This window comes from Pristiophorus japonicus, unplaced genomic scaffold (genome assembly GCF_044704955.1).
Source record: "Pristiophorus japonicus isolate sPriJap1 unplaced genomic scaffold, sPriJap1.hap1 HAP1_SCAFFOLD_138, whole genome shotgun sequence".
In the NCBI taxonomy this organism is placed as follows: domain Eukaryota; kingdom Metazoa; phylum Chordata; class Chondrichthyes; family Pristiophoridae; genus Pristiophorus; species Pristiophorus japonicus.
Window position 1 is genome coordinate 1507871 of NW_027251050.1, and position 22680 is coordinate 1530550.

The window sequence follows — 22680 nt, forward strand, 5'->3', positions numbered from 1 at the left end:
ACACGAATAACATATACATTGGTGTCCCCCGATACGATGCAGTTGTTAGACAAACTGCCACCCCTAATACCCCACAATAGCAATGCAACCTTCTGGCAGAAGCTCAAGGAAATGAAAATTTGCCACCAGCTCCACAATCAAGACATCGCTGGTGTAGTTAGGATTAAAATGCCAGAAAACTACTGGGACAGACTACCTAATGAGTACCGAAGCAGTGCCTGGTGTCCCGACCTGTCTGCTACTAGGCAACAACAGGAGGCGAGCATGACAGCATTCAAAGCGAACGTGACACTCGTCTTAGGCCAGGTTCCCGTAAACTGGAACTCTATAGTGGGAGTAGTGCAAAAGAAGGACGAGCGGGCACAAGAGTACGGGGTTAGGAAATTCGAGGCGTTCTTGGCACATAGCGGAGTACCGGACGCAGACCGGCAGAACCCGGCCTTCATACAGTTGTATAAGGACGGACTAAGCTCCGCACACCAAGCCATCCTAAAAACAGGCTTAGTGGCATATAATAATTTTGATGATCTGGAAAGTTGGGCGACCTCGGTAGACAATCAACAAAGGTCCAAAATAGCCGCCAGTACAGCGGAGGTCTGCGCGGCCACTGACAAAAAGGCGGTTGAGACATGCTATAATTGCAACAAAATGGGACATCGCCGCGCCGAGTGTAGAGCCCCAAAACGCGACGGATGCAAAAAGTGTAGGAACTGTGACCGATTAGGTCACGAGTCAAAGGACTGTTGGGCAAAGGGAGGCGGCAAGGAAGGGAAGGGACCGCAACGGGGACCTAAAACGGGACAAAATCCCAATGAAAGAGCCCCAAACGTTAGTTCGCTCGGAAATCAGCAGCTGCTGGACATTATACAGCAGCTGACCCAGAAGCAGACGAATCCCCAATGAATCGCATCAGCCCCCAGCCAAGAACCCGATCCCTGCATGTGGATCAATGCATCGTTAGGGGGCCGGCGATGCGATATGTTGATAGACACCGGGGCGTTGGTATCCCTAACCAATCTCGACCTACCCACTACCCGGCGATCCACCATAATCCAAGGGGTAGGGGGAGACAGGACCACGGCGTATCAGAGTGAAACACAAGTGCTTGAGGTGCACGGTATAATGGTACCAGTCCAGTTCTGGGTATGTCAAAATTCAGAGGGCACTATATTAGGGATGGACTTACTCCACGAACTAGGCACCATAGTGAACGCACAGCGAAGGCGGGTAACCTGGAAGACTAAGAAAGGGTATAAGGATAAAGTTGCCGGGAGATGGGCCCCAGTAAAAAATATAGCCACATTAGGTAAAACAGGCACCTTGACGAGAGACTGGTCTAAGGACGGGATGTTGGGATTACTGTGTCAGGCCATCCAGGGAGTTTGGGCAAAAAGCAAACAGGACTGTGGGCTCATTGATATAACACCGGAGAAGGTCACAGGACCGGTACATCCTCCCCACAAACAATACCCTATTAAACCAGAGGTCATGCGGGCCTCTGAGGAAATAATAGATGCCCTGGTAGACCAAGGCATACTACGACAGACAGTGTCAGTCACGAACTCCACGATGTGGCCAGTTAAAAAGCGGGATGAGAGTTACCGACTAACGATAGATTATACAGCCCTAAATAAAGAAACGCCCAGGGAACACCCGATCGTGGCCAGCCCAGCGACTATCTTCAATGGTCTGAATCCAGAACACAGGATTTTCACCATTTTAGATATTGCTAACGGATTTTGGTCAATCCCACTGGACCCTGCGTCTCAGGAAAGATTTGCATCTACCTCCAGAGGCAGACAATACACGTGGACCCGACTGCCTCAGGGATTCCATAATAGTCCGAACATTTCCCACCGAGTCATGAGTAATGCCTTGGAACAGTGTAACTTAACCCCTTAGAATAGCACAATCCTTCAGTACGTGGATGACATCTTGATAGCCTCGTCAAGCGACCGAGAGCACTTAGGGACCGTAGCCACAGTTTTAAGGACTCTAGACAAGGCAGGTTTTAAAATAAATCCAAAAAAGACACAGATCGGGCAAGCCACGGTTCGATATCTGGGACACGATATCAGTCAGGGGAAAAAGACCCTTCCGACAGACCAAAAGACAGCCATCGCTGATATGCCCCGACCAACCACGGTGCGGGCAGTGCGACGGGTGATGGGCTTGTTCAACTATTGCAGGAATTTCATTCCTCAATTTGCGAATATGGCCGAACCCATTCAGCGACTAGTGAGGGGAGGAAAACCAGGAACGGAACAGGTGGAGTGGGGATTGGAGCAAGAGGTAGTCTGTGGGAAATTAAAAGCTGAATTATTGGCAGCCCCGGCGCTGAAGCTACCTGACATGACGAAGCCGTTCCATGTATATTATGATCTCGAGGGAGGTTTCTATAGCGCCATCATAACCCAGGAAAAGGGAGGGGTAATGAGACCAGTAGCGTATTACTCGACACAAGAGTCCCCGGTAGTGAAGGGGCTTCATCGGTGTGTGGCTGCCCTCGATTGCGCCGCTTGGGCTGCAAGAATATGCAAACCAGTCACGATGTCGGGGCAGCTAATCCTACACACGAAGCACACCATAGTGGAATTGCTAATCACCGGGAGGTTAAAAACAGTGTCAGATGCGTGACGGGCTACCTGGGAGGCAGTACTATTACCCAAAGACCAGTCCATACAAGTAATCAGGGCTATAGGTTTTAATATTGCGGAGGGAATAGTGACCGAAGGTGAACCCCATAGTTGCAAAACTGAGATAGACCAAGGAACGGAAGGGGGAATGGGCGATGAACCTCTGAGTGACCCCGATTTAACCCTTTACATTGATGGGTCCCGACGATATATTGACGGGCAATTCCGCGCCGGATGGGGCGTGGTAGGCCAGAATGGTGCCACCCTCCTGCGAGGGGCACTGGAAGGAACAGTGTCTGCCCAAGTGGCGGAGCTTGTAGCGTTGACCAAAGCCCTTAAATGGGCAGAGGGGAAGCGTGTAAATGTTTATACTGACAGCCGGTACGCATTCAGGGTAGTACACGACTACATGATAGCGTGGAGCAGACGTGGGTACATAACTTCAGGGGGGGGGACACATTAAACACGAGAATATAGTTCGGGAGTTGGTAAAAGCTGTTAAAAGACCCGCAACGGCAGCAGTAATAAAGATCAAGGTGCATCAAAGGGTAGAGACCAGGGAACAGCGGGGAAACATGCTGGCAGATCAAGCAGCCAGAAGCGCAGCAGAAGAAGATGAGCCCCAGATAATCAAAGTAGCTGTAATAGGACCAGGAGAGCTGAATACCCGTAAGGTAGAGGAAGAAAGTAGCTCGGAGGAACGGTCGCTATGGGAGAGCAAGGGGGCCAGCATTGGGGAGGATGGGGTGTGGAGGAAAGGATTATAAGTAGTCGCCCCGTCCTCAATCCAGACCGAACTACTCCGGCTACACCACGAACCGGACCACACTGGGCGAGACGGAATGCTGAGCCGTCTGCTCAAAGACTGGTGGTGGGCCGGGGTAGGGCGAGACGTAGCCAAACATTGCCAGCGCTGTATAGTATGTGCACAGCATAATCCAGGCAGACCCATAAAGGTCAAAATGGCACATCAGACACGTCCCAGGGGCCCGTGGGAGAATCTACAGATTGATTTCACAGGGCCCCTACCCACCAGTCGGGGAAAGAAATACTGCCTGGTCATTATCGATCAGTTTACCAGGTGGGTTGAGGTTTTTCCCACCCGGGATTGCGGAGCATCCACGGTAGCGCAGATTCTCGCATTCGACATAATCCCACGGTGGGGAGTGCCCCTTCAAATTGACTCAGACCAGGGGACCCACTTCACAGGACAGGTCATGAAGCGGGCATGCGGTCTGCTCGGAATCCGACAACGGTTCCACATCCCGTACCACCCCCAGAGCTCAGGAATGGTTGAGCGAATGAACCACACCCTCAAGACAGCAATTGCCAAAGCCATAACTGAAACCGGGACGGGATGGGTGGATGTTGTACCCTGTATACTAATGAGACTTAGGGCCACCCCTAACCGGACCACAGGCCTGACCCCCTTTGAATTAATGACGGGGAGGGCCATGAGACTCCCCGAAGGCATCATAACGGGGAGAGAGGATATGGGACCTTTACGAGATCGGATTAAACAATATGTAAAACAATTAGATTCACAGCTAAAGGAACTAAGGAAAGAGGTGATAGAGCAACAGACCATACGGGACTTGGAGATCCAAAACAAAGGAAAGGCCAACGCACAGCTCCCACAGGTAGGTGACAAAGTGTTGGTACAAGTCACCCCCGACAGGACGGGGTTTGCCCCAAGGTGGACCGGACCGTATGACATCATTTTGACTAGTGACACGTGTGCATGTGTCGACATGAGAGGAGAGGCCGGTGGAAGCACTGGTCGCAATTAAAAAGGTATAACTCAGAAGGGTAATGGCCGAACCAAGGGTGATACGCCTCGACGAGACGGAATGGTATGCTGTAAAATACCAGGAGTGGTTAGACACCCTTTTGGAAGGGGTGTTCGGAGGAATAGCTTTGGTCTTGGTGATAATAGGAGTTTGGGTAATATTTAAGTGGGTAAAGACACGGGCGCACACTCTACAGATTCAGCTCGAAATGGTTCGATTATAACCTTGTGCTTCTGATTTCGCAGGGTGACAGGGACACTCGTAGAGCAAAACCTAACCCCTGGTGACGACCAGGCTGTCTGTTTAAAATTACAGATAATACTTACCAGAATGGGAATACGAACGGCGCTACTCGTAATATGGATAGCTCTGCGACATGCATGTACCCTGGGCAACACCGACGGACAGCAGAGCACGCTGGAAATAAACAATCACATGAACTATGGAGTGTTATTCAATTTGACGGACGGAGTGTGTGTCCCAGCGACTAAAGATTGGAGCAAGGACAGGACTTATTTTAATGCATGGTTACAAGTAAATCCTAATAAGGACCGGGTATGTGTACAGTGCTCCACGGGTATAAGGAGCAGCTGCATTAAACAGAGGGATGTCAAAGGGCCCGATGAATGTACTTTTGGCATAATTTGCGCACCTCCGGGACAGTCCCAGCAATCGGTCATCCGCAAAAAGGGAGTGGGGCTGTGTGGGTACTACGAGGATGTGGGAGCGGCTGCAATATCATTGTATGTATGCTTCTCCCCTTCGCCAACGTCACGCCCCGAACGAGACACTACATTGCCCGAGGAACTGCCTTGTCCCATAACTACTAAGGGACCAGAAAATGGGATTGTAATGTACAACGAAGGGGAATTATTGTATGATAATGTTAAACATGAAATTGTGCCTGTCCTGATCAATATTTCGGGCATCCAGATGCCGGAATACTGTACAGAACAGTCAAGGAAAATGTACAATGTATTAAGTAGAGTTGTAATGCAGCAGGCTGTCGATGCAATGGGTGCCTGTAGATTCCGAGGACAGGGGTAAGCCCCCAGGATAAAGAGGGGAATAGTTAATGATGTTGGTACCGGCTTCAATACAGGGACCTCCGTAGTAAACTCGATAGATATACAAGGGTTAAACGAGAGGGTGGAACAGCTTAGAGGGGTGATGAAGGGGTTATTAGAAAGGGTGGAACAAAACCAGGAAGACCAAGCCAACCTAGGAAAGGAGGGTGCCAAAATCCAGTTGGATGGCATCTCAGTCCTGGAAGCTCACGCCAAAACCATCAATCATCTCATTGCTAGAGAAAAAGAAGATACAGGAAAGCAAAGACAGGGGCAACTCTGTCACGCTTATGATCTGTGGATGGTGGGATAGATCCACCACAATCTTGACCAGATCCAACATGGGGAAGTACCCGATTGGATAGACAGTTCACATTTAGCTCAGTTGGCTAACCAGAGGGGGACACTGGATAATTGTACTTGAAGGGACTGACCCGAGTATACCCAGCAATTCCAGATTGCCAGATGGGTAGGAATACTGGGATAGGGATAGTCCTGATTATCCCTATAGCCACACCGGACTCAAGGCTGTTCCCCCTGTACCAACTAGAGAATATCGGAGTAATACGGGAAAATGTCTCCATACGTTACTATCTGACCACCACCTCCGCTGTTCGTCGAAACGACATACTTACTGGAATTTCCCTAACAGAATGCAAGCAAAGGGGGAGATCACAGTATGCCCTCACCCGGTAGGCCGAGGTGAGCTAGACGAGTGCGGGTTTAACTGAACCGACAGGTGTGTACTAGAAATAGTGCCCGCACACAGGCACTTCGCGAGGGCAGGCTACGGAGGGAAGGGAAGATGCTGCGTCTCTACCACAAAGTGTTCATACCAGTATAATGACCTGCAGTGCCCTATACCACAACCGAACTTTTGCTTTACACCACTACGACCTGTCACGATCGGGCAAGCGCATATCACCCAGGTTAGGCGCCGGAAGTCCGAAGTTATTGAGGTAACCGATCAGCTCCACGATCATTTGCAGGATTATGACGAGCCAGATCAGGTCCCTATCCCACATCTAACCGAAGTATTACGAGAATTGAGGCTCAGGGTGGGTCAATCCGTCAAGCTCTACCACCAACTGCAAACCAAAATCAAAGTACTGGAAGAAGATATCGATGTAGACTTACAAAGTCAGAGTTGGTGGAGAAAGGTCTGGGACTGGGGAATAAATGTGAACATACATCCTTGAATTCGAATAATTTCACACATACTGGTCGGGATACAATTGATCTTAGCGATAACATGGGGCATAATGGCCTGCCAGGCATGCAGACATCACGCACAGCGAAGAGGGACCCATGACCGGTCCCCAAATACTAAACAAGCCTGTCTAATAAAGGGGCAGGAGGATTTGGCCTTTGTCAATTTGATTTAAGCAACCGGGACTCCTGAAACCGCGTGACTGGCCAGCACGTTGAGGCAGGGAGTACCGGGCCGTGCACAAAATCTAATAAAAGTAGAACGGTCGGTTAAAGGGGGACTAGGACTAGTCCCTTTACCGAAAGGAGGGAATTGTTGTAGGCATTCGGCACCTGCTGAATATATCTAAACTCATATAAGTTTAAAGTGGCCACATATAAAATGGCTGCCCAAGCATGATGGGAACCCCGTTAGTCAAGTAATGAACTGGGGCTGACCGAGCAATGACCCTGTGAGGCCCACTACCAGGAATGCCTTGGATACAAGATAATTATAATGAACCATTATAGTACACTGGTATAATCAGTGACTTCACACAGCCGAACCCCGAGGAACAGAGATAAGGGGAGAACCTGCCTCACATAACAGGGTCATTAATCAGCCCGAGCTGACAAAAACCGAACATACAGCCCCTGAGATATCAGGAGAATTCTATTGGGTTAAAGAATCCTATATGTAATCTATAATCGGTATGATTGGATTGTGTCGAGCCGAAGTGGGCTGAGTAACTGTAAAGAACTATTGTAAAACATATAAATATCGATGAGTTTCTTTGTTCGTCGGAGAGAAGTGCCTGGATCCAGTCCTGAGGCTTCCTCCCCGCTAGCGAAAATAAAGGCCGCATTGGCATTGGAACCGACTCTGAGTGTTGAGTGATTCTTCTGAGAAAACATTCACGCTAACACCATCTAGTTAATCTTCTTGTCCTTAATGTTTGTGAAGGTTGGAGGATGGGAGGCCAGCTAAGAGAGCATTGGGATAGTCAAGTCTAGAGGTAGAAAATGCATGTATGAGGGTTTCAGCAGCAGATCTCTGAGCCAGAGGCAAGTTGTGCAATGTTACAGAGCTGGAAGTAGTCGGTCTTGGTGATGGAGCAGGAATGTAGTCGGAAGCTCATGTCGGAGTTAAATAACGCACCAAGGTTGCGAAATGTCTGGTAGAGTCTCACGACAGTTGCCAGTGAGGATGGATGGTGTGGTAGTTAGAGAATGGAGTTCATGGTGGGGACCAAAGGATGATATCGATGGGGGGAAGCCTGTTGATGTGACATAGAAGGGTGCCAAGGATCGATCATTGGGGGTCTCCAGAATAAAGGTGCGTGAGTGGGAAGAGAAGCTGACAGATTGGGAAGGATGATGAGCGATAGTTTACCACGGTCACAGTCACATCGAATGTAATTTGAGATTTCAATAAGGGCCATTTCAGTGTCGAGGCGGGAACTTGAGATTCAAACCTGGTGTTGTGGGTAAGATGTTCACGGATTTGAGGGGCGACAACATAACCTCTAAACTTGACTGTTCCAATGATCTATAAATGTATTAAGAGCAAGAGCATAACTAAAGAAAGGGTAGGGCTATTGGAGATCATGAGGGTAATCTGTGTGTGGAGGCAGAAGATGTTCTTCATGAATATTTTGCACCCATTTACAGAAAGGAAAGGGGCAATGCAGATACTGTTACTGAGGAGGAGTGTGAAACTCTGGATTAAATAAACATAGTGAGAGAGGAGGTGTTAAGGGGTTTATCAGCTTTGAAGGTGAATAAGTCCCCAGGCCCGGATGAAATGTATTCCAGGCTGTTGAGCGAAGCAAAACAGGAAATAGCAGAGGCTTTGACCATCATTTTCCAGTCCTCCTTGGATTCAGGCATGGTGCCGGAGGAGTGGAGAACTGCTAATGTGGTCCCCTTGTTTAAGAAGGGAGAAAGGGATAGGCTGAGTAATTACAGGCCTGTCAGTCTAACCTCAGTGGTGGGAAAATTATTGGAAAAAATCCTGTAGGACAGCATATCTACATTTGGAAAGGCTAGAATTAATCAGGGACAGTCAGCATGGATTTTTTATGGGAAGATCGTGTTTGACTAACCTGATTGAATTTTTCGAGGAAGTAACCAGGAGGATTGATGAAGGTAGTGCATACGATGTAGTGTATAGTATTCAAGCACTCAGCCTTATCGGTAATGCTTGTATGCTAATAGATATTTTAATAGTAGTGTAAAATTAACAAGTTATTATATTGTATGGGCTTCATGTATGCCTCTAAACAGGAAGTTGTGTAAATAAATACCAATAAATTGTCAGTTTGGATGACCAAATAAAATAAAATGCTGATCTATGAAATAAGTCAAATTGTCTGTTTCATTAAACATTTTAGTAGATTTAGAAGTTAAATGTTTTAATATGTAATTTCAATGAAAAAGACAGAGACCTTTGTGTGGGCGTGACTTCCCTGACGCTGTCTGGATAGAGCTGTTCCAAAAGTGGTCACCGAATCTGCATTGTCTCCCCAATATCGCGAAGGCCAACTGATGAGCAGCAAATACAGGATACTAAACTGTAAGAAGTACAAGTGAATGGCTGTTTCTGCTGGAAGGAGAGTTTTGGTTCCTGCATGGTGCGAACAGAGGTTGCGGAAAGACAGGTGTCCCATCTCCTGTGCTTGCACGGGAGGGTTCCGTGGGAAGGGGCTGGTAGTATTGGGGGTGGGTCAGGAGTGAACCAGTGTGTCACGGAGGGTTCAGAATGCTGAAATGGGAGGGGAGAGAAAGATGCCTTTTGTGGTGGCATCGCACTGGAGGTGGAGAATAATCTTTTGAATGTAAGGGCTGGTGGTTTAGAAGGTGAAGACAAGGCAAACCGTATCCTGGGAGGAAGGGGAACCTGGGAGGGAGGGGAAGGGTAGCAGTAGGAGTGCAGGAAATGTGACGGACACGGATAGTGGCCCGTCAAAAACGATGGAGGGTAATCCTCAGGTGAGGAATAAGGAAGACATATCGGAAACAGGCTTTTGGAATGTGTCACCATCAGAACAGATGTGACAGACATGGAGAAATTGGGAGAATGGTAGAGAGTCCTTACAGGAAGTGGGTGGAGGAAGTGTAGTCCAGGTACCTGTGGGAGTCAGTGGGCAGAAAGTGAATATTGGTCGGTAGCCTTTCCCCAGATGTCGAGATAGAGAAGTCGAGGAAGAGAAGTGATGATTCGATGATGGACCATGTGAAGGCGAGGGCAGGCTGGGAATTGGAAGCAAAGTTGATGACAATTTGTAATTCGAGGCGAGAGCAGGAACCGGCCCCAATACAGTCATCGATGGACCAGATAAAGAGTTGAGGGAGGGGACCTGAGCAGGACGGCAGCAAAGAATGTTCCATCTATCCCACGGAAGGAAAGAAAGACAGAATTGGAAGAAAAACGGAAGACACGCATAGCTAGGATCCAGACGCGTTCCGATAACAACACATTTTATTTGGAGGAAGTGAGTGGAGTCGAAGGAGATGTTATTCAATGGGAGAATATTTTCAGCCAGGCAGAGGCGAGTGGTGGAGAATGGGAACATGTTGGTTTTCTGTTCAATGAAGGAGCGAACGGCCCTCAGGGTGTGAAGTGGAGGAATGGAGGTTTGGAGGGACTGCACGCCCATTGTGAAAATGACCAGGACACTGTTTAGGCAAATCATATTTGACTCATTGGATCGAGTTCTTTGATGAAGGAATGGTCCATGCTGCATGTATGGACTTTCAAAAGGCACTTGACAAAGGATCACATAATTAGACTTATTAACAAAAGTTAACAGAATTAATGGCCATGGGATTAGGGGGACAGTGGCTGCATGGGTATATAATCGGCTAAGAGTTAGAAAGCAGTGAGTGGTGGTAAACGGTTGTTTTTCAGATTGGAGGGAAGCAGACACTGGTATTCCCCAGGTGTCGGTATTCCAACTACTGCACCTCTTGATGAGAAGGGATACATTTTGGGATGAAGAATGTGGAGAGAGAATCGGAACTAAATAGTACAATTTAAATGGGAAACAAAACAGAGAGACCTAGGAGACAAATCATTGAATAGAAAATGCAGACCCAATTGAGAGTTGGGGCCGAATGAGAATTGTTGCAAGTGGCCCACACACTAAAGGATCATGTAAAGACAATTAACTTAGGAAATATGAACCAAAAGTACAATAGCGAAAGTGGACGAAACGCCGCGGTATGTGCCGGACATGGGGCATGGATGATAAGTGCAGTAGAACATAATTTACAACAGCTACAAAATGGGGAGGTCCCAGATTGGATAACCAATGATATATTCAGGGAATGGACCTTGAGAAAAACGGAAACAGGAATCAGGCGAAACAGCCATGCATGGGTTCCTAAAACTAAATGTGTAACTGGTCATCAGAATATAATCAGATTTGTACTGTCAATACCACAATATGATGTGACCAAGGGAAAACTCCTGTAAAAGTTGACAATATAAGAGAAATAAGAAACTAAACACGGGTAGGATAGCACAAACTGCACCAATACGTTATTAAGAAGGGAGATGATACCAAGAATGTGTGCATTAAAGATTGTTATAAAGGTTGTATTTTTGCCGACAACATCCCACATTTGATCAAGATGACTGTGGATACAGCCGCACAGAAGCATGCATTCGGAGCATAACCCCGCTGATGCTGGATTTCCAGACAGCAGCAGCACCATGAAGTAACGAGTAATGGTGTGTCAGCACCACAGCCACTAACATGACTGTGGGAGGAGTAACGCACTGCCCCACCACTACCACTGACTTTTGCTTTACGACCAGAGAAGAAGTTAATATTCAGGGACATATTATATACCCAGAATTAAAAGAAGAAACTGTCAGTGGAATGGTGGTAGACACTATAAAGGCTGGGTACGAGGGCTTCGAAGAGCCTCAGGGAAAACCTATTCCCAAACTAAGTGAGGAACAGTCAGCATTGGAGAAGAGTGTCCATGAGCAACGACAAAAATACATCATCCTGATGAAAGAGATTGTTGAGCTGCAAAAGGACACAAAAAAAGTGCTGGCTAATCAACCCTGGTATAAACAACTATGGGATTTTGGACTTAATTCTTATCCAAAGGTGTACATGAACATTATGTCACATGTATTAGTGATAGTGCAAATGGTGGTTATACTTATGTTACTGTTTGAATGGTGCTTTAGATGTCAGAAGAGAAGGATGAAAGCGCTGGTAAAAGCTGCTCAGAAATACGAATGAAGCCTTTGCTGAAAGTAAGTAACAGGGGAGATGAACCAAACCAACACGAATACCTGATATGAATCGAGAGTGTCCCAATCCTATCGCCTGATCAACAAAATCGGGGCGGGAGACATACGAGTATAGTAAGGTCAAATAAATGGTCAGGATGGGTTAATAGAATAACCACGTGACCAAAGTGGGAATTGAAGCAGGAATGAGAGAGTTAAACACGTTTTAGATTAGGAAGGCAAGAACACAATTTGCTGATGTAGCAAAATTGGCAGGTTCAACTGTAGGACAATGGTGCATTTCCTGTTATTCAGAGCTAATGTCGTAGGCATATTAAGTGGCTTCCTGTTGTTATTCAGAACTAAGAAATAGGTTCTTGTTAGTGGCAGGAGGCAGGATACAGGATACAAATGTTCATAGCCAAGGAGGACGTGAAACAATTAGCAAAGTTGAAATTAAACAATCTGTAACAAAGTGAAAAAAATTTCCACGTGGTAGAAAGACTGACCAATGATAATGTAAATGATGACTGCAAATAATTCTGTACAAAAGAAGCAGCTCCTGAAGTGTTAGACGAGAATGGTTGGGAAGGTATCCCGTTAAGGAACTGGTGTAGACCGTGCCTCTCTTGATCAAGCATTTAAACAATTCTTTTCTCTGCAACAGGCCTGTGTTGAGTGTCTTTGTCATACTCCACATCACTATTGTATTTGTTCATCAATGTGGTGATCCGATATACACGTGGATGCTTCACTTGGTGCCCTGGGAACCAGATACTCCAAAGCTCAGACCAATAACGGGACCCTGCTCTTTCTGCTCTCTATGGGGGTCAGTAACACACCGAAAGTGTTGGGCCAATTTAAAATTTGAGGCTCGGAACTTTCTCATTGAGAATGTGGAATCAGAACAGAACAGATTAGGAAAACGCAGGGTCAGCAATTGGATTCGAATAGCAATTTCAATCAGTCTGTCTGTGCGCCCTTTTAAAAGAAATTGTGTCTCCAAACATGTGCCGACCATGTTGTGATTCTGAAAGCTGAGACAAGCCAATAGAAAGAGAAATAGAAGCAAGAGGAAGGGAGATGGGGAAAGCTGTTTCCACGCAGAAACTCCCCTGTTGCGCTCGGGGTGGCCATCTGCTGCCTGAATACATTAATGTCCCAACAGCTCACTAGCTGTAGGAGTGGGACCGTCCGGTGCTTTACAACACAGGTAGAAAAGGCAACGTCACTGTCTCGGTGTCTAGTGGTCTGTTTATCAAGAATAGCCTTACATTTATCTTGGTTATCTCTAAATGTATTAGTATTAAGCAGTCGGCTCATTGGTCTAGGGATATGCTTGTCGCTTAGGAGGCTGTGGTTTGTAAATTGCGAGAGCTCCTGGGTTTATGTTCGGTCAAGCCCTGATTTTGCCGGTGAGTTCTGAGAGTGTTGCAAAGAAAGACATGCATTCATATAGCGCTTTTCACAACCTCAGTAGCAGCAGAATTTATTCCACCACACTCTGTAGCCTCCTAGTCTGGCATATCTCTAACTCTACCATTACCGTCAAGCCAGCGACCAAACCTGGTTCAATGAGATGTGTAGAAGAGCATGCCAGGAGCAGCATCATACGTACCTAAAAATGAGGGCCAACCTGGTGAAGCTGGATCTGGAATCAAGGCAGGTAAATGCAGTTAAGATACAGATCAGCCATGTTCTACTTGAATGACGCAACAGGACTGAGGGGCTGCATGGCCTCCTCCTGTTCCCATTTGTCTCTCGCAATTAAGAACATTTTACAAAATGACTTTCTCTGATCCAAATGGAAGATCTCGCACTTTCCAACATTGAACTTCGTCTGGCACAGTTTATCCCCCATTTCCTTACAGTCAAATGACAGATATTTAAAACCTGGAATTGAGCTCTGACCCTGTGTGGGCTCGAACCACCAACCTTGCGGTTAACAGCCAAACACACCAACCGATTGCACCGCAAAGTCACAGCAAGGTGTCGACTCCAACATCTACTGAAGCTAAAACATCAGGTCACTGAGCGAGATCGCAACTGTCCATTATCTGCCTACTTGTTCCCTTCAAAGGAAAATAAATTCACCAAATTGATTTAAAAACCCGCTCTCAGCCATTAGAGTTGGCATCTTCCCACCAGTTCTTTTGCTATTGTATTTGTTCAGCAATGTAGCGATCCGATATACACGTGGATGCTTCACGAGGTGCTCTGGGAACCAGATACTCGAGAGCCCAGGCCAATGATGGGAGCCTGCTCTGTCTGCTCTATATGAGGGTTGGAACTTTCTCATTGAGAATGTGGAATCAGAACAGAATAGATTAGGGAAACGCAGGGTCAGCAATTGGATTCAAATAGCAATTTCAATCAGTCTGTCTGGGCGCCCTTTTGAATTAAACCGTGTCTCTAAAAGTGTGCCGACCATGTTATGATTCTGAAAGCTGAGACAGGGCAATAGAAAGAGAAATAGAAGCACAGGGAAACAGACACGAGGAAGGGAGATGAGGAAAAGCTGTTTCCACGCAGAACTGATGCAGAAACTCCTCTGCTGCGCTCGGGGTAGCCCCCTGCCGCCTGAATACATTAATGTCCCAACAGCTCATTAACTGTAGGAATGGGACCGTCTGGTGCTTTACAACACAGGTAGAAAAGGTAACGTCACTGTCTCGGTCTCAAGTGGTCAGCTTATCAAGAATAGCCTCACATGTATCATGGTTTTACAATGGTTATCTCTAACTGTGTTAGTCTTAACTTTATCGGCTAATTACTGATGCTTTCCCGTGAAAGCAACACAAATGTTTAACACCAAATACACAGGGGTTCAAGCAATTTTCTGATCGCAAAGCACTTTTAGTCCTCTTCAATATCTCTTGTCCATTCCCCAGTGTTTCCCGATTCTGTCAGTCTCTCTGGCTCTGTTTAATCTGTGTGTGGCCACCTGCACGTTGATTTTGAACGAATACCTTTAAAATTTGACATTGAGCAGCATAAGTAGAAACTAGCGCAGGTGACAGAGGTAAATTTTAAGGAGCATCTTGAAGGACGAAAGACAGGTCGAGAGTCAGAGAGGTTTAGAGAGGTTTAGGGAGGGAGTTCCAGAGCTTGGAACCGAGGCAACAGAAGGCACGGCCACCAACAGTTGAACGATTATAATCAGGGATCCACAGGAGGGCAGAATTAGAGGGGTTTAGACATCTCTGTGGGGTTGTGGGGCTGGAGGAGGTTACAAAGATAGAGAGGGGTGAGGTCATGGAGGAAAATAAAGCTGAGAATTTTGCTTAACTGGAAGCCAATGTAGGTCAACGAGCACAGGGTTGAAGGGTGAGCAGGTCTTGGTGCGGGTTTTGGATCACCTGTAGTTTAGGTAGGGTAGAATGTGGGAGTCCAGCCAGGAATGCATTGGAATAGTAAAGTCTAGAGGTAACAAAGGCATGGATGAAGGCTTCAGCAGCGGATCAAGACGGGTGATGTTATGGAGGTGGAAATAGTTGATCTTAGTTATGCTACGGATATGTGGTTGAAAGCTCATTTCAGGGCCAAATATAACACCAAGGTTGTGAACAGTGTGGTTCAGCCTCAGACAGAAGTTGGGAAGAGGGGTGGAGTCAGTGGCTAGGGAACGGAGTTTGTAACATAGACCGAAAACAATGGCATCAGTCATCCCAATATTCTAATGGAGAACATTTCTGCAAATCCAGAACTGGATGTCGGACAAGCAGTCTGACAATTTCGGTATTATCCTGTATTATGATCCCTGTCCAGCTCAGCTCCATTATTGTGTCTAATTCTGAGTACCACACTTTAGGAAGGATGTGAAGGCCTTAGAGAGGGTGCAGGCAAAAATTTACAAGAATGGTTACAAGAATGGGGAAATTTTAACTTACAGGATGTAGTAGTTAACCCATCCTGGGAGCACGGCCACCTTTCCCTCTATTGCTCTCTGGAGGATCGCTGCAGCTCACCGCCTGGGTGCAGGCTCTCTCCCCATATACCCTTTCTTATGATGCACTGTGGCACTCACAATCCTGCTCCAGCTGCAACTTGTAATTATAGAATCTTACCGCGCAGACGGAGGACATTCGGCACATCGTGCTTTTTGAAAGAGCTATCCTGTTAGCTCCACTCCCCCTGCTCTTTCCCCACAGCCACATCAATCTTTCCCTTCAAGCATTTATCCATTTGAAAGTTACTAATGAATCTGTTTCCATCACCCTTTCAGGCCGTGCATTGCAGGTCATGATAACTCTGCGTAAAAATAATTCTCCTCATCTCATCTGGCTTTTAAAAGTGAAAACTGAATCAAGGGACGGGTCAAACTAGATTTAATATGATGTTTTCCAGCAGCCATTTGATAAGGTTCCGCACAAGGACTGTTGGAAAAATGAAATTTAAGGCACCATATGAATATTGATAGATAAATGAGAAGAGCGATAATGGGTCTGTACTCCAACTGGCAGCGTGTGACTAGTGGTGACCATCAGGTGATCTGTACTGGGGCCTGAGCTTTTCTCTACATTAATAAATGATTTAAATGAAGAATAGTGAACCATAGTGAACTGTCATCACCCCTCTCCACACAAAACAAACCTCGTTCCCTCTGTCCCCAACCTCCCTATCGTCAGCAAAGTCCTTGAATGTGCTGTCACCTCCAAAATCCGTGCCCATCTTTCGCGGAATTCCATGTTTGAATTCCTCCACTATGGGTTCTGCACCTGCTACAGTACTGAAATGGCTCTTATCTTAGTCACATATGACATCCTTTGTGAGAGTGACAAAAGCAAACTATCCGTTTCCGTCCTTCTTGACGTGTTTGCAGCCTTTGACACTGTTGACCACTCTTTCCTTCTCCAATGCCTCTCCACCTCCATCCAGTTGGGTGGGACTGCACTCACCTGATTCCATTCTTATCTATCTAATCATAGCCAGAGAATCACCTGCAACGGCTTCTCTTCCCGCCCCCGCATCGCTACCTCTGGTGTCCCCCCAGGATCTATCCTTGACCCTCTCCTATTTCTCATTTACATATTGTCCCTTGGCGACATCATCCAGAAACACAGCATCAGTTACCACATGTACGCTGATGACACCCAGCTCTACCTCACTACCACTTCCTTCGATCCCTCCACGGTCTTTAAATTATCAGAGTGATTGTCTGATATCCAGTTGTGGATGAGCAGAAATTTTGGGAAGGCCGAAGCCATTGTTTTCGGTCCCCACTACAAATTCCATTCCCTCTCATTGAATCACAGAAATCTACAATACAGAGGAGGCCATTCAGCCCATCGTGTCCGCGCTGGCTGACAAAGAGCCATCCAACCTCATCCCACTTTCCAGCTCTTGGTCCGTAGCCCTGCAGGTTACTTCAGGTGCACATCCAAGTACTTTTTAAATGTTGCGAGGGTTTCTGCCACTACCACCCTTTCAGGCAGTGAGTTCCAGACCCCCACCATCCTCTGAGTGAAGAATTTCCCAATAAATCTCCTCTAAACATCGTAGCAATTACTTTAAATCTGTGCCCGCTGGTTCTTGACCCCTCTTCGAGGGTAAATAGTCCTATCCATTACATCAAGGCCCCTCATAATTTTATACACCTCAATAAGATCTCCCCTCAGTTTCCTCTGTTCTAATGAAAACAAACCCAGCCTATCCAATCTTTCCTCATAGCTAAAATTATCCCATCCAATCAGCATCCTCTTAAATCTCCTCTGTACCCTCTCGAGTGCATTTATATTCTTCCTGTAATGTGATGATCAGAACTGCACGCAGGACTGAATCACCACTGTTTAAATCCTTCCAGTGCGTAGGGTGTTCGTTTTCCACTCTACTTTGATTCATAGACCTCGGGAATTACAGGAAGGACTCCATGCAAGACAAAGTTTAGGCTTCACACCAACTGTTAGTTTATTACACAAAAAAACAACTAAAAATTACAGAACAAGTCTTTTTAGAGATTGATGGAAGACATACAATCACCCATCCAGCTAGTTGCTGCTGCTGTTGACTCTAGGCACGTGGAGCTAGGGAAGATATGGGTTCTGGCTCCTCTTCGAGCTTGCCTCTTGTTAACTCCGTGCCTTCTCTGCTTGCCTGCCTTCTTGCTTCTGTTAGCTCCTTAATATATATTCATTTGATTATACGTCTCATGCTGGGCTGCTTCCAGTTAATGCATTTGGATGAGTTTGATGGCTGTAATGGTGAGTGTGGATGGCCACAATTCGCACCTCGTTTTCTGTTCCTATCACCACTAAGCTGTGCATGAAATCGGCAGGGCAAAAGATAACTCCTTATCTTTTGTGCCTCACTATCCAAAAATGCACATCTTATGGGATCCTTTGTTGTCCTGGGTTTGTGCAGAGATAGTCTCCATGGGGAACTGGTTTTCCCCTCTGGCCAATTAATCCATTGGCTTCTCTGCTTGATTGTATCAAAACCCTTTGTCTCGATGTTAATTGGGTTGAGCTCCCGACCCCAGAAATCGCATTAATCAGTTATGAGTTACCACTTGCCTCGGATTGGCGCCCTTTTTCCAGCCCAACATTCCCAAATGTTTTCTTTTAAACCATTTCAGTCCATGGCATCTTGCTGTGCCCTGATCATGAAACGTGTAAACCCTTACACTTCCCCCTTTAACGTCTCTTGTTATAAACTCAGGGACATTACTCATGGTGGCTTCTTCTTTTTCCTGGGCCTTTTTGGGCATATTGCAGTCTTCAGTCAAATCTCCACCTTACATCATTTTTACAATAAAAACAACGTTCGGCCTTAATCCACCTGATTTCAGAGCACTCAGGGATGCCCCTTTTACTGCCAGCTTTTCAATATCTGTGGTTTGACTGCAAGAAATTGGGGGGGATGGAGTTATTGTCGGAAAGTGTGAAATCTTCCATTTGGATCAGAAAAGCCATTTTGTAACATTTTCTTAATGGCGAGAGACAAATGGGAACAGGAGGAATCCATTCAGCCCCTCAGACCTGTTGTGTAATTCAAAGACGTCATGGCTGATCTGTATCTTAACTGCATTTACCTGCCTTGATTCCATATCCAGCTTCACTAGGTTGGCCCCTCATTTTTAGGTACGCCTGATGCTGCTCCTGGCATTCTCTTCTACACATCTAATTGAACCAGCTTTGGTCCCTGAATTGATGATGATGATAGAGTTAGGGATTTGCTGGGCTTGGAGGCTACAGAGGGTGGTGGAATAAATTCTGCTGCTCCTGATGGCCCAGAATTGAAGAGAAAAAAGATAAGGGTTGAATGAAATATTTTACTTTATTCATATTTAGCCACAAAATTAATTCATAATTTTTTAATATTGTTTGAGTTTTAACGGGGAAAGTTTTCAAAATGTTCCACCCAGTTTTGGTGCAGGGATCGTTTACGGGTGAGATAAATGTGAGAACCACACTACGGAAACTCTGCTCCTCGAGACACTGTAAGAACATTGGTCCACAGATGCAGGGCCGAGACTAACTTTTGTATTAATGCATTTTATTGTCTGAATTTCACTAAACTCATTAAACTTTGTAAAACCATGAACAATTTTTCTAATTGCTGAATCAACTTTCTGTTCCAGACTGAAGGAAATCGGAACATGGTCACCGAGTGACAGCAACACTTCCAAAAGTGGTTTGTCTTTTGCTGGTGATGAATTTTCATCAGTTCTCATTTTACAGACGGTCTTTTAGGAGTTGCTTAAAAATGCTCCGTGTTTATCACACCGGGAATCTGGTGTGGCTATTGTTCATTGTAACAGGAAGCGACAAGCGACTTTTACACAGGGAGAGAAACTCGTCACCTGGATGAAGTTCCAAAATCATTCATTCCATCCGGGATCCGAAGCGGGGACGTTTCGCGTGTGAGGCGAGCGTGAGAATTGCTCCAGTCCCGAAACCTCAGCTCAGTGTGTCAGCCGTAAGTCACAAGAAAGTGTTTGGGGAGAAGGTGAGGCGCTGACTCAGCTCTCTCTGCACTGATTGAGATTGTGTCGCTGCTCCGTCAAACAACATCACTCTGTCCCACACTAAAAGCTCGCAATCCTTCTCCTCGTTCACTGACATTTCACAGGGCAAAACCACATCACACGCCTGGAAACAAGTTTTCATTTTAGAATCATTAAACTCCCGAAGGAGCAGCGGGCACAGACGGACCAAACCAGCGCTCAATCCCCAAAGGCGGTCTCTGAAGGGTGTGGATGGATTGGTGAATAGCAGACCGTGGATTTGTCTCCACTTCTCTCAACCCATCCATAGTCTCTAAATTTTCAGACCGCTTGTTCAACATCCAGTGCTGGATGAACAGACATTATCGGCCGAGAGTGGTGTCTTGGATTTTAAATGTTACAAAAAGCCATGAAATTATGGTAACGTTCGAGGGGCACAAACAGGGTTTGATCCCACGACCTGGGTGTTATTAGCACATTACTCTAACCAACTGACTTAACCGGCTGCAAAGTACTTTTTGGGTGAGTCCCAGCCCAGCCTGGGGGGATTGTGTTTCCGGCTGGCACTGGGTGACAGAGTTAATGCACATACATTGAACACATCTCATCACTTAAACATTGCTCACTGTTCATACAGAAAACTAGGCACAGTGTAAATCGAAAGCGAGAGAAAAAGCTCTTTAATTTATCAAACTTCATTCTGAAAATTATTATCGCTGTCGCGATATAAAACCAGCCTCTCCCCTTAAAATGAAGGAAACACAAGTTATCCAGAAAAAATAGGAAACCCCAGATTGAACTGAGAACCTTTAAACCTGCAGGCTGGCACTCTCCCAACTGAGCTATTTGAGCCCGACAACAAATGGAGCAAAACTTTCTCTCACCTTTTTTGAAAGAAAATCTAACCCCTGGAGGAATTGCCCTGCCCGTTTATTCCTCACTTGGGGGCAATGGAACCAGACCAGATCTCGGAGCACAGGTTGTGTTAATGTTCTGCTGCAGTGTTCATACAGACACAGAGCTGACCCAGCAGGGGAGCCCTCACAGTGTTGGACACAGAGTGACAAACACTGGAGTGTTATTAAACGTTGCACAACACTAAATGTCAGTAAATTCCCTTTGTTTTCTGGGCACTGAAGGGTTGTGAAGGGGAGACGGGGCGAAGGCCCACTGAGCCACACTGACCCCGAGCCAAGGTGAAATGTTATCAAATTCAATCTTTTGCAGCGAGCTGGTGGAGAGAGAATCAAGGAGAGATTTTCTTAAACGGATGTGGAATCGCATTTGTAACAAACACTCCATGAATTCTCTGCCGGGGAATTTGGATCTGGGGGTCTTCTGTGAACTCGAAACATCAAACTCCCAACATGGGGCTTGACCTAACCACCCTCGAAGCTCAGTCTCAGGCTCTGCGGAATTAGCCCGTCGGACCGATTGCTGGCTTAGCCTCGTCTGTTGATGCATGGAGGCAGCTGTTGGCTTCTGTAGGAAGGGCCGAGGCTCCATCTCTGCCTAAGGTATATTACATCCTTCACTCAGTATGGTGCTGAGCCCCACACAGAACTGAAAAAATACAGGAGAGGCCCAGGCTCCCTCCCTGGCCTGTGGTCTGTCAGTTCCTCACTCAGTGAGCTACTGAGCAATACAGGAGAGGCCCAGGCTCCCTCCCCGGCCTGTGGTCTGTCAGTTCCTCACTCAGTGAGCTACTGAGCAATACAGGAGAGGCCCAGGCTCCCTCCCCGGCCTGTGGTCTGTCAGTTCCTCACTCAGTGAGCTACTGAGCAATACAGGAGGGGCCCAGACCTAATGGGTATCTTAATGCTCAGGATACGTTACCAACGCACACAGCCCAGGCACTCTCTGATTCCAGTCTTGCACACGTTGCTAAGTTTCAAATGATGCATGTTTTCAGGCAATGAATGAACTGATGGCCGTGCTGTGATAAGCTGAGGTTGTTAGGGAGATGCAGTGCAAGAAGATCCATGAAAGACTAATGATAACGGTGACTGCGGCATGGTCAAAGAGAAAGTGCAGCTCGGGAGATAGCTCCCCTAAGGGTGGGTTTGTGGCGAGTTCTGCTGCACAGGACTCAGAAGAGGACCTCGATGGGGAGGCGTTCACAAGTAGGGTGATGGCCAGGCACTCTGAGATGATAGGTGCAATGGAAAGGTGCCTGAGAGCCTCTCGGCAATGTTAAGGTGCATGGTGGAGTCCACCTCCAATATAGCACAGAGCTCTGCCCACACCATGGAGCCCATCATTGCCACTCTGCAGACGATGGTGGACTCCCAGAGAGACCGTGCGGATCCAGACCTCATGATGTGTGTCGTGGGCGATGTGGCAGCTTCCATTGCATCACAGAAGCAACGCAACATGCTGTAATGCAATGGTTGGTTGCATTGAAGCTCAGACTGCTCTCATGCAGTCTCTGCTGGATGTCACGCAAGCTCTGACTGCTGCCAGCACAGTCAGCCTGGTGTCGCATGCAAGCCACCGATCTGTGCTCCAGGGAAATTGATGCAATAATGGGGATGTGCAGACCCACTGGGAAATGGCCTGAAATTCATTAGGACTGAAATCTAATGCGCTCATGGACCACACTTGCAGAAGGCCGATTGAGTGCCTGTCTCCTCCGTCGCTGCTGCTGCTGCTGTTCCTCCTCCTCCTGCTCCTCCTACTCCTCGTCGTCATGCTCCTCCTCCTCCTCATCATCATCATCCTCATTGTCCTCCTCCTGCTCCTCCTCATCCTCGGCCTCTGTCATGTATCTTACATTATTATATAAAGCTGTATCCTAACATGC